Consider the following 8,653-nt stretch of genomic DNA (forward strand, 5'->3'; position numbering starts at 1 on the left):
CTCCTTGGGCACCTCCAGGAGCTGCGTCATGGGAGCTGTGGCTGCTCCATCCCTGGGAGTGTCCAAGGCCAGGCTGGATGGGCTTTGGAGCACCCTGGGCTGGTGGAAGGTGTCCCTGCCCATGGGAGCTTTAAGGTCCCTTATGACCCAAACCATCCTGGCATTCCATGATTCCATAACTCTGTGCTCCAAGGCACTGCACAGCTGCTGGGGAGGTGGCCAGAGCCTTGGGAAATTGGGGATATCCCTCTCCATGGCCAAGGAATTATTGGACCCATTGAGGGCAGCCTTGTACTGGAACAGGACAAAGTCCTAGGGGTGACTTTGTGCTCCAGGGAAGGTGAGGAAGGACCCCTGGTCCCATCAGGGGAGGGATGGGGTGGCTCAGTTTGTCCTCTAAGGAGCTGCCTGGAGGAAAATCTCTGGCCATCCCAGTGCCCCTTGGGGGACACACCTTTGCATTCAGGGCCTGCAGACCTGGGGACCAACTCTATCCTCATGTCCAAAGACGTGTATCAGTCTCAAAAATGCATTTAATGAGGGAAGGAACGGAGCAGATGCTCCAGTGGCTGCCTGGAGAGGGTGAGGATGTGCTTTATTTTCTTCCTGCCGTGTCTGTTTGGACATGACCCAGCTCCTCGTGCCCAGGAATGCTCCCTGTCCTGCAGGGTCCAGCTTTGCAGGGAAGGAATGGCACTGAGAGCCCAGCCTTTACCAGACACTGGAGACCCCACAGAAGGAGGTGCAACCTCAGGGCAGCTCCCAGAGGGGCTCAAACCTCCTTAAACAACCCCCAACCCCCAAATCTGGGCACTCTGGGTGTCAACATCGCTGAGTGACAATGGGCTGGTTGCTCCCAAAGGCATTTTGGTGGCACTTGTGGAGGTGGAAACACTCCCATCCAGGAGCTCCACGGGCTCAGCAGGCACCAGGCAGGAACCTCCTGCCTTAAAGCAGCTGGAAAATTGAGGGAGCTGGAGAGGGAGACACATCTGCAGATGAACATCTCGGGCCCCTTCTCCCTGCCAAGCTGCTCGTGAGACAGATGGCTCCAGGTTAAATGTGAATTGCAAACCTAAAAAATAAAAATGGTGTTTGTGCCCTTCCCTGCACCTTTATGATGTATAAAGATACAGAAAGTGGTTTTATTTCTTTCAGAGGAGACGTGTTTGGGTTTTTTGATTGTTTTATTTGGTCTGAGGATTTTTTAATGTTGTTTTTTCCCCTTGCATTAGGGAAAAAAAGGCTGGCTTTTGCCTGCTGGGAACTGGGGGAGCTCAGCTGCTTTTTTGGGGTATTTCAGCTCTGGGAAGGGGGCAAAGCCTAGGAAAAAACCAAAGATGTGATGCAGTAAATTGCATGAAACTGGAAATAATATAAGCTCTTCCTTGAGAAGGCCAAGAGAGAGGTGGGAGGACCCAGCAAGCTCCAGCTGGGACTGGAGAGGAAAGCCTTTGGCATCTCCCAGAGAATCCCCAAAGTCACTTTGTGCCAGGCAGTGGGGTCATAAGGGCCTTCTCCTCCTTCAGCTGGGCATCTCAGGTGGCCTGTCACAATAATTACCTCTCCCAGCCAGGGAGCTTCTTCCTGCCTCCAATTTATTCTCCGGGAGTGGAATTAGCCGGGAAGTCATTTGTGAAGGGCTCGCTTTTAATTCAGGTTGGCTTGAAATAATCCAGCAGAGAGGTCAAACCAGCCCTTCAGCCCCACTTTCCCCTCCTCCAGGGCAGATTTATTCCCAGTGACAGCCCCACTTGTCCCAATAACAGCCCTGTCCCCAGCTCTGAACAAAGGTGGGACAATTAAATGGAGAAATAAGGTCGTGGTGGTTCCATAATCTCTCATTAAGGTAACGATGGCCTTTCAGACAGAGACAGAAGAGACTGGGTGTCTTTTAGGAAAATAAATCTCCCACTGCTTATTTTTTCCCCCATGTAGAGAGAAAAAGATATTATTCATCTTGAGCCAAGGAGCAGCTGAAGGACTTGCAGCTGAGGCAGTGGCTGCAGCAGCAGGAGCTGTGCCTGGAGCTGGGAATGCTGGGGGAGAAAACCAGCAAAACCCACTGTGGCCTCCCCCAGAATGGCAATTTCCTCTTGCAGGAGCATTTCAGGTTGGTTTTGTCAATTAATTAAACTTCTGGTTCACCTTTTAAAGGAAAGGAAAAGGAGAGGGGGAAAAAAAAAGCTTCTTTGGAGCTTCGGAAAATAGCGCAGCAAAATGTTTTGGCACTTCTGAAACAAAGCCTTTCACTTCAGAGGCACAAGGATGAAGCAGCTCAGCGTTTTTCAAAGGTTTTCTGCTCTTTAATTCTTTTTTAACCTGAAATTATTCATCTCATTAGCATAATCCTGAGTTCTCACTGCTCTGGTCCTCCTCAAACATCATTTCCAGCAGATGCACAAACTGATCAAAAAAAAACAAACCCTTCAGAGTGTAGTGACTTAAGGCCATGGTTTAGTCTGGATTCACACCTTGTTCCTGATTCCCTTACCCAGATTCACACTTATTCCTAATTCTCTGGTCAGCAGGTGCATCTCTGCCCCGGTGGTGAGTGAGGCACTCCCAGGACAAACCCACCTTGGGTTCCTCAGATGGCCAAGAGAACTTGTCCAAGGAGCAGCTTCCAGCCCTGGGAAGGACAAGATGAGGTGGGAAAACACCTCCTTCACCATCTGTAAATAGAAATATGGGGCTGTGGGGCTTGGTTTGCTGAGGTGAATCCAGAGGAAATGCTGCTGGCACTATTTAAACATGAGGACAATGCAAGGTTACTTCTGTCATGGATATAAATTCATACAGATATGGTCCATCTTGGATTGGGCAAATCCTCAGCACTTTATGTGATTCCCATTAATTGTAGATCCCCCAAACATCTGCCTGGCCCCAATGAATATAGTGTGCACTCCTTCAAACAACATCTTCATATCCCTTTGCGTTTGGATGTTTTGTGGGAAGAGGAGCCTGGATCAAAAAACTCGTGGGACTCCATAAATCTTCATTTTTAGGTGGAAATGTGGTTTTGTGAATGCACACCCCCAAAACCAGAGGTTCAACAAGGTGCTGCAGGCAGAGAGGGTGTGAGGGACGTTTCTTTTCCTCTTCAGTTGGTCAAAGGCCCTTTGTTGTCAGTCTAATTCCCTGGATTTTATCAGAAATCACCTCCAGAAGTGGTGGGGACACCAACCCTGGAGGGAGTTAGAAGATGTGTAGATGTGGCACTTGAAGGAGTGGGTTAGGGCTGGGTTAAATGTTGGACTCAATGACCTTGGAGATCTTTTCCAACCTCAACAATCCCATGATTCCATGAAGAAGCCCTCTGTCACAGCTGAATGAGACTGAAGGGTTTTGTTAAGGAGGGCGAGTTATGAAGATCAAACTCCTCCCTCTCAGCAACTGTAAATCTGAAATTAAGAGGCTCCAACTGAGGAATTATGGAGAAAGAAAATAACAGGCCTTTACTAAAGGATATCTGTGTGTTGGCAGAGCAACAGAAGAACACAAAAACAGCCAAAGAATAATCCTGTACCCAAAAATCCCCTTCAAAAAGGAAACAGTTCCCTGCTTGGTTTTTTAGAACAAGCAAACCCATGACACCCTCCCAGTGCAGGCAGAGCCTTGCAGTGCCAAAGGACTGGTGCAAACTGGATGTCACTGGTGTGGCAGTGGGGCACTGGGAGGTGGCACAGGGTGATGCTCATCCCTGTCTGGAGGGGGGGAGTTGGGAGGGGGACACACGGGTCACCAGGGGGGTCTTTTGGGCCGTGGCTGCTTCTTTCTTGGCTGTTGTGGTGTTAAACAGCACAGTGGGTCACCCTGTGCTTCTCACAGGGCTCACCTGGGTCTCCTGGGATCCCCCTGCCCTGGGACCTGGCTCCTGAGGTGTTGGGGGAGAAGGGATGTGACAATTTGGGGCCTTTTACGGGAGATGCTGAAGGCACCCAGCAGCTGAAGGGCTGGATTCTCATTTGCACTCCAGGCTGCACAGGCAGCTCCCTGAGCCCTTCTATGCTCGGAGCAGCTCAAGTGCAAATGAGAATCAGGCCCTCCAGTGCCACTTCTTCTCTTCCAAAGAGGAAAACATCTCCTTGACTCCAGGGAGTGAAGTGGGTCAGGCTGGTTTGGGGTTCACTCGAAGCCCCTCGATGGTGGGTGCCGGCTGCCCTTCCCTGCAGAGAGGGAATGCCTGAGCTCCTTTTCCAGGCAAGGACAGTTTGCAAATCAAGGTATGGAGAGAAGGTGCTCCCCCCACCAGGCTGGGATTAGAGCAGAGGCGTTTTCCCAGTTTCCCTCGGAGCAGAGCAGCAGGTGATGGGGAAGGTCAAGGAGCTCTCCTGGACTTCCCTCCCGGAGCAGTGACATGGCAAAGGCACGGCCGGGTTTCGCTGCAGTGAGCTCCTGAATTTCGTGCTCCATTGCTCCAAGAGAGGACACGGTGTTTGCAGAGTGGGGACATAAATCTGAGGGCATGGCTGGGTTCTCCTGCTGGCAGGGGTGAAAAGGTGCCCTGGAGGCACAGTGGAAAAGGAGATGGACCCACCCATAGAGGAAATACCTGGGGTATTAATTAATTATACCCACCCAGAGAGGAAATACCTGGGGTATTAATTAATTATACCCACCCATAGAGGAAATACTTGGGGTGTTAATTAGTGCAGAAAAAGAGGGAGGAAGGTGATTTGGCTGGAATACACCCAGGGATGTTCATCTTCTAGGGAGTGGGTAATGAGGCTGGGCCAAGGGAATATCTGGGGCTGGAATGTGTTCAGATGAGGAAGTGTCAATGCCTGGGAATGAGGACTTTGGAGATGGGGCTGTCAAGGTTGTCCAGGATCTTCAGTAACTCTTGGTAAGGTCACTCCGACCCTACTGATGGGAATGAGGCACCTCCTTCCACCAAGGGTGCCTTTCCAGGGATGCCCCTGCCCCACCTCCCAGCCCTGTCACAACCCCTTGGTGCCTCTAGCCCCCTGACCTGGAGCTGGGGACACCGAGGCAGCCTGTGCCCACCATCCTGCTCTGAGCTCCCCACGCTGTGGGAGCGATGGGAGGAGATGCTCCTGCTGATTCATTGCCTCTCCTGGTGACATCAAACAACCCTCTCAGGAGCTTCCCTCAGCACTTAATCAGTGAAGAGCTTGTCTGTGGCATCTTAAGGACTTCTCAGGTGAGGCAGATCCTTCCCAGAATAAAAAAGGCAGCTGAGGTGCAGGTGGAGAAAGGACAAGACTTTTTGACACCACAGCTCTCAAGCTCTGATTGCAGCCTGTTCCCACGGTGGAGACAGGGAGAGGCAAGGCCTGTGCTTTGATATACAACTTATTTAGTGTCTCCTCAACATATTTAGTGTCTCCTCAGCCTTCTCATTTCCCTGAAGCCTGAGCAGCCTCCACCTCCTGCAAGGTGAGCTGGGCTCCTCCTCCTGCAGGGACCATGGAGGGATAAGTGACTTGGCACTTGCAACAGATCCAGCTGTGATTTCCCAACAGAAATCACCCTAACAACCAACTTACATCATCACAGAAGAGATCCAACCTCCTCATCCTTCCAAGAGGAGAAGATGGAGGAGGAACCTGCATTTCAGATTCCTCCCCTTTGAGCCTCCTCTGTGGCTCTCCCTGGTGTGACAGCACTTCCAGAGCCTGGTGGAAGCGACACCCGTGTGCTGAGTGCTGCCACATGCAGCCCTTCAGTCCTGCTCATTGCTGTTGTTATGGGATAAATCACTCCTTAAGCTTCTCTCTTTCATTGCAAATTGTCCATGAAACACTTGCAATCTCTGCAGAGAGACGCTGGGCCTGACAGCCTAAGTCAGATCAGTAATCAAATCCCGAGCCCATCGCTGCTCCCTGGGATGAGTTATTGGTACCACAAGGTGTTGGGGGAGAAAAAAAAAGGCAAGAATCTCCACAGGAGAAAAAAAAATATGTAGGAAAGTTTTCTTCTACTAGAAAAATCTGGAGCTTTCTCAGAGATGTTATTTAACTCTTTATTTCTGGATATTTCAGCAACCAGACCTTGTGTCAAGGAGTTCCAGCAGTGACCAACACAAAACATACAGGGAGCAGGGCCAGCAAGGGTGCAGCAGGATGGCAGCTCCTTGGGTTGCTCCTAATCCTGGACAAAAACTGTTTGGAGTCATAACTGTGTTAAAACTCCCATGTTTTAATGACTTGCAAAACTTGGCCTGTGCGAATTCCTGCACCTCTCCAGTGTGGTGGTCAGGGAAACCACAAAAAAACCTCTCCTCAACCCACACATTTCCATTTAGTTTTGTTTCCCTTGAGATTCAGGCCCTCTTGGCCCATATCTCATAATAAAAGCCTCAGTTTTGCCCTGGCTGTGCCCCCCCTGCCCAGCACAGCTGAAGGACCCCAGGGATCAGAGCAGACTCGGCTGTAATTGGGATTCTCGTGAAGACAGACAAAGCTGGGGGCTCAAAACTGCCCTTGCACCTTCTTCTAGGATTTTTTTTTTGCCTCAAAATCCACCCATTTGGAGACATCAGATGTTTCTGCAGAAGCTGAGGATGAGGAGAAGGCCATGGTCCCTTCCAACCCAAACTGTTCTATGTTGCACCCTTGCAACCCCCTTTAGCTATTCAGTTGCACCAGAAAATGATTTTTTCTCCATTTTCAAGTGAAGATTCAAGGTTTTATTTTGTAAGATGGGCTTTTTCTGATGTATTTGTCCCATTCCCCCTGTGCTTTGCTTGGCAGAGGAGCCAGAGCTGCCTGGGCTTGCAGCCTCCACCTTCTCCCTGCTCCAAAAAAGCAGCCACAGCTCCAGAGAAAGCAAATGGGAGGATGGAATTTATTTTACACCATTTTAATAAAGTGACAGGGAAGGAGTTGGATGCTCTGGCCCTCGATTTCACATTTGTTTCTCTACCTTATTGGGTGCCAAAGCATCAGCAAAAGCTTAGAAAAGCCCTTTCACAGCAAAAAAAGGATTCAAAAGTGGTGGAGGGAGATCAGGCCCCCAATTTCTTCCTGCTGGAGGACTCGTGGCTGGGTTTGATCCCTGCTCTGGAGGAGAGATTTCCACCAGCTGGATCTGTGCTGCCTCCCACCACCTTCCCCACTCCAGCCCTTCCCTGAGGATTCTGTCTAAATGGGATTTAAACTCCCCCATCCTTATCTCAGCCTGGTGACAGCTGACCGAAGCCTCAGGCTTATTCTTTCTCACTCTTGAAAAAACATGTACACATATATATATCTCCTTTTCCCCAGCTGCTGCAGCAGCCCCTTTATCCTCTCCTGCTTGCACTTTCCCATTCTTCCAGGGGTTTCTGACCTGGCTTGGCCAGGCCCAGGCGTGTTTTAAACCCTGCAGTGGTGTTGAACCCCCTGAGCAGGAATAACCCTGCCAGGTATGGGCTGGATTTAGCCCAGGGCTTTGCAGGGAGAGGATTTAGCAGCCCCAGGGTCGGGACACAGCCACTCTGAAGTTGTAGGAGAGTATTTACAGCAGACACAGAGAAGAGATTATATTCAAACAGTGGGATAGAGGCTATAAAAGGAAAAACTCTTGACTTGCCCCATGCAACACTTACCCAGCTGTAAAAAAATCCCTCTCTTTTCTTCTCTCTGCTGGTAATTAAAATCACCAGCTTCGTGCTCCAAAGCCCAGGCTCAGGAAGGCTCAGACTGTCCTGTGAGGGGTCGGGGTGACGGGGATTTTGGGATGCTCAGACCTCAGAGTGATGCTCCATGTGCTGATCCTCCCACCCTGGCAGCTTCAGCCCTTCTCCAGTCTCTCCCCACCCACAGAGTGTGGTTGAACCATGTTTCATGTGTTAAAATTGGGGTGCAGGACATGGACTGGGGGCTCAGTGTTCTTCAGCTGGACCTGCAGGTTTCTGTTACAAGGGCCTGGAGTGACAGGACACAGGGAATGGCTTCCCATTGCCAGAGAGCAGGGTTAGATGGGATACTGGGAAGGAATTCTTCCCTGGGAGGGTGGGGAGGCCCTGGCACAGGTTGCCCAGAGAAGCTGTGGCTGCTCCATCCCTGGAAGTGTCCAAGACCAGGTTGGATGGGGCTTGGAGCAACCTGGGCTAGAGGGAGGTGTCCCTGCCCATGGCAGGGGGTGGGACTGGGTGGGCTTTAAGTCCCTCCCAACCCATTCTGGGATTCCATGATTTTGGCAGCATCATTTCCAGAATGAACCTTCTCCATCCATAGGGGGAAAAAAGAAGGCTTTTCCAAATGTCAGAGTCACTGCAGGAGTGAGAACTGCAGGAACAGAGCTGGGGGTCCCTCCCCAGGGCACAGGGGCAGCTCCTGCTGGTCCCTCTGCCCCCTCTCCTCGGGCACCATCCCAGGGCTGCTGAGCTGCCCAAGGAGGCACATGGAGACCCCCTGCTCTCCAGGGAAAGGCAGCAGCCAGGATGTGCTCTGTGCCAGGGCTGTTCCCATTCCCATCACACCCATGAGCTGGGACCTGCTGTGTCCCAGCACTGTGACCTCACAGCCCAGGGCTGTGGGGGCATTCCATGGATTGGGGCTCCAGCCCTCCATGGAAACACTTCCCTCTTCTGCCCCACAGCACCCCAGCCCCTTCCCAGCTCATGTATGGATACAGATATGAATGCTAGGGATATGGACATGGATGTACATGCTAAGGACATAGAGACAGATTTTATGGACGT

The 8,653-nt window shown here is 51.0% G+C and overlaps 2 long non-coding RNA genes across 3 annotated transcripts; one reads left to right on the forward strand and one right to left on the reverse strand.

Annotated features, from left to right (window-relative positions):
- The first annotated feature begins 204 nt into the window (after window positions 1-204).
- LOC135401943 (uncharacterized) lies at window positions 205-6,181 on the forward strand. 2 transcript variants are annotated; one of them, XR_010424987.1, is made up of 4 exons: window positions 205-340; window positions 1,939-2,113; window positions 2,529-2,651; window positions 6,009-6,181. It is a non-coding gene; the product is annotated as an uncharacterized LOC135401943 (long non-coding RNA). The 2 variants fall into 2 exon arrangements; XR_010424988.1 differs by lacking the exon at window positions 2,529-2,651.
- On the reverse strand, window positions 5,965-8,411 carry LOC135401944 (uncharacterized). The gene is made up of 2 exons (XR_010424989.1): window positions 8,172-8,411; window positions 5,965-7,654 (listed from the first exon to the last, which is right to left on the reverse strand). It is a non-coding gene; the product is annotated as an uncharacterized LOC135401944 (long non-coding RNA).
- Window positions 8,412-8,653: the final 242 nt, after the last annotated feature.

The sequence above is a fragment of the Pseudopipra pipra genome, chromosome 23 (assembly GCF_036250125.1).
Source record: "Pseudopipra pipra isolate bDixPip1 chromosome 23, bDixPip1.hap1, whole genome shotgun sequence".
Taxonomy (NCBI): domain Eukaryota; kingdom Metazoa; phylum Chordata; class Aves; order Passeriformes; family Pipridae; genus Pseudopipra; species Pseudopipra pipra.